This window comes from Lithobates pipiens, unplaced genomic scaffold, assembly GCF_037356315.1.
Source record: "Lithobates pipiens isolate NorthernLeopardFrog02 unplaced genomic scaffold, aLitPip1_a1.2 Scaffold_27, whole genome shotgun sequence".
In the NCBI taxonomy this organism is placed as follows: Eukaryota; Metazoa; Chordata; class Amphibia; order Anura; family Ranidae; genus Lithobates; species Lithobates pipiens.
The window spans coordinates 1,362,083-1,365,908 of record NW_027507788.1 but is presented as its reverse complement, the minus strand read 5'-3'; positions in this window follow the sequence as shown (position 1 = coordinate 1,365,908).

Genomic DNA, 3,826 nt, shown 5'->3' with positions numbered 1-3,826 from the left:
GACCTGTACATGTGTCTTCCTGAGGAGGGGGACCTGTACATGTGTCTTCCTGAGGAGGGGGACCTGTACATGTGTCTTCCTGAGGAGGGGGACCTGTACATGTGTCTTCCTGAGGAGGGGGACCTGTCCATGTGTCTTCCTGAGGAAGGGGACCTGTACATGTGTCTTCCTGAGGAAGGGGACCCGTATATGTGTCTTCCTGAGGAGGAGGACCTGTCCATGTGTCTTCCTGAGGAGGGGGACCCGTACATGTGTCTTCCTGAGGAGGGGGACCCGTACATGTGTCTTCCTGAGGAGGGGGACCTGTACATGTGTCTTCCTGAGGAGGAGGACCTGTACATGTGTCTTCCTGAGGAGGAGGACCTGTCCATGTGTCTTCCTGAGGAGGAGGACCTGTACATGTGTCTTCCTGAGGAGGGGGACCTGTACATGTGTCTTCCTGAGGAAGGGGACCTGTACATGTGTCTTCCTGAGGAAGGGGACCCGTACATGTGTCTTCCTGAGGAGGAGGACCTGTCCATGTGTCTTCCTGAGGAGGGGGACCCGTACATGTGTCTTCCTGAGGAAGGGGACCTGTACATGTGTCTTCCTGAGGAAGGGGACCCGTACATGTGTCTTCCTGAGGAGGAGGACCTGTCCATGTGTCTTCCTGAGGAGGGGGACCCGTACATGTGTCTTCCTGAGGAGGGGGATCTGTACATGTGTCTTCCTGAGGAGGGGGACCCGTACATGTGTCTTCCTGAGGAGGGGGACCTGTACATGTGTCTTCCTGAGGAGGGGGACCTGTACATGTGTCTTCCTGAGGAGGAGGACCTGTACATGTGTCTTCCTGAGGAGGGGGACCTGTACATGTGTCTTCCTGAGGAAGGGGACCTGTACATGTGTCTTCCTGAGGAGGAGGACCTGTCCATGTGTCTTCCTGAGGAGGGGGACCCGTACATGTGTCTTCCTGAGGAGGAGGACCTGTCCATGTGTCTTCCTGAGGAGGGGGACCCGTACATGTGTCTTCCTGAGGAAGGGGACCTGTACATGTGTCTTCCTGAGGAAGGGGACCTGTACATGTGTCTTCCTGAGGAGGAGGACCTGTACATGTGTCTTCCTGAGGAGGGGGACCCGTACATGTGTCTTCCTGAGGAAGGGGACCTGTACATGTGTCTTCCTGAGGAGAGGGACCTGTACATGTGTCTTCCTGAGGAGGAGGACCTGTCCATGTGTCTTCCTGAGGAGGGGGACCCGTACATGTGTCTTCCTGAGGAAGGGGACCTGTACATGTGTCTTCCTGAGGAAGGGGACCCGTACATGTGTCTTCCTGAGGAGGAGGACCTGTCCATGTGTCTTCCTGAGGAGGGGGACCCGTACATGTGTCTTCCTGAGGAAGGGGACCTGTACATGTGTCTTCCTGAGGAAGGGGACCCGTACATGTGTCTTCCTGAGGAGGAGGACCTGTCCATGTGTCTTCCTGAGGAGGGGGACCCGTACATGTGTCTTCCTGAGGAGGGGGATCTGTACATGTGTCTTCCTGAGGAGGGGGACCCGTACATGTGTCTTCCTGAGGAGGGGGACCTGTACATGTGTCTTCCTGAGGAGGGGGACCTGTACATGTGTCTTCCTGAGGAGGAGGACCTGTACATGTGTCTTCCTGAGGAGGGGGACCTGTACATGTGTCTTCCTGAGGAAGGGGACCTGTACATGTGTCTTCCTGAGGAGGAGGACCTGTCCATGTGTCTTCCTGAGGAGGGGGACCCGTACATGTGTCTTCCTGAGGAGGAGGACCTGTCCATGTGTCTTCCTGAGGAGGGGGACCCGTACATGTGTCTTCCTGAGGAAGGGGACCTGTACATGTGTCTTCCTGAGGAAGGGGACCTGTACATGTGTCTTCCTGAGGAGGAGGACCTGTACATGTGTCTTCCTGAGGAGGGGGACCCGTACATGTGTCTTCCTGAGGAAGGGGACCTGTACATGTGTCTTCCTGAGGAGAGGGACCTGTACATGTGTCTTCCTGAGGAGGAGGACCTGTCCATGTGTCTTCCTGAGGAGGGGGACCCGTACATGTGTCTTCCTGAGGAAGGGGACCTGTACATGTGTCTTCCTGAGGAAGGGGACCCGTACATGTGTCTTCCTGAGGAGGAGGACCTGTCCATGTGTCTTCCTGAGGAGGGGGACCCGTACATGTGTCTTCCTGAGGAGGGGGACCTGTACATGTGTCTTCCTGAGGAGGGGGACCTGTACATGTGTCTTCCTGAGGAGGAGGACCTGTACATGTGTCTTCCTGAGGAGGGGGATCTGTACATGTGTCTTCCTGAGGAGGGGGACCCGTACATGTGTCTTCCTGAGGAGGGGGACCTGTACATGTGTCTTCCTGAGGAGGGGGACCTGTACATGTGTCTTCCTGAGGAGGAGGACCTGTACATGTGTCTTCCTGAGGAGGGGGATCTGTACATGTGTCTTCCTGAGGAGGGGGACCCGTACATGTGTCTTCCTGAGGAAGGGGACCTGTACATGTGTCTTCCTGAGGAAGGGGACCCGTACATGTGTCTTCCTGAGGAGGAGGACCTGTCCATGTGTCTTCCTGAGGAGGGGGACCCGTACATGTGTCTTCCTGAGGAGGGGGACCTGTACATGTGTCTTCCTGAGGAGGGGGACCTGTACATGTGTCTTCCTGAGGAGGAGGACCTGTACATGTGTCTTCCTGAGGAGGGGGATCTGTACATGTGTCTTCCTGAGGAGGGGGACCTGTACATGTGTCTTCCTGAGGAGGAGGACCTGTCCATGTGTCTTCCTGAGGAGGGGGACCCGTACATGTGTCTTCCTGAGGAAGGGGACCTGTACATGTGTCTTCCTGAGGAAGGGGACCCGTACATGTGTCTTCCTGAGGAGGAGGACCTGTCCATGTGTCTTCCTGAGGAGGGGGACCCGTACATGTGTCTTCCTGAGGAGGGGGATCTGTACATGTGTCTTCCTGAGGAGGGGGACCCGTACATGTGTCTTCCTGAGGAGGGGGACCTGTACATGTGTCTTCCTGAGGAGGGGGACCTGTCCATGTGTCTTCCTGAGGAGGGGACCTGTACATGTGTCTTCCTGAGGAGGAGGACCTGTACATGTGTCTTCCTGAGGAGGGGGACCTGTACATGTGTCTTCCTGAGGAAGGGGACCTGTACATGTGTCTTCCTGAGGAGGAGGACCTGTCCATGTGTCTTCCTGAGGAGGGGGACCCGTACATGTGTCTTCCTGAGGAGGAGGACCTGTCCATGTGTCTTCCTGAGGAGGGGGACCCGTACATGTGTCTTCCTGAGGAAGGGGACCTGTACATGTGTCTTCCTGAGGAAGGGGACCTGTACATGTGTCTTCCTGAGGAGGAGGACCTGTACATGTGTCTTCCTGAGGAGGGGGACCTGTACATGTGTCTTCCTGAGGAGGGGGACCCGTACATGTGTCTTCCTGAGGAGGAGGACCTGTACATGTGTCTTCCTGAGGAGGGGGACCTGCCCATGTGTCTTCCTGAGGAGGAGGACCTGTACATGTGTCTTCCTGAGGAGGGGGACCTGTCCTCACTTTTCTCATGACCATCCTCACCCCATGAGGAGAAATCTTCCATGGAGCTCCAGACTGAGGACAATTGATGGTTAATTTGTATTTCTTCCATTTGTGAATAATCTCTCCGGCACTCGTCTCCTCTCACCAAGCTTCTTGCTGATGGTCTTGTAGCCCATTCCAGCCTTGTGCAGGTCTCCAATCTTCTCCCCGACATCCTCTGACAGATCTTTCCCCATGATGGTGAGGATTGGAGGGAAGGGATTCTGTGGACAGGCGTCTTCTATACACATAA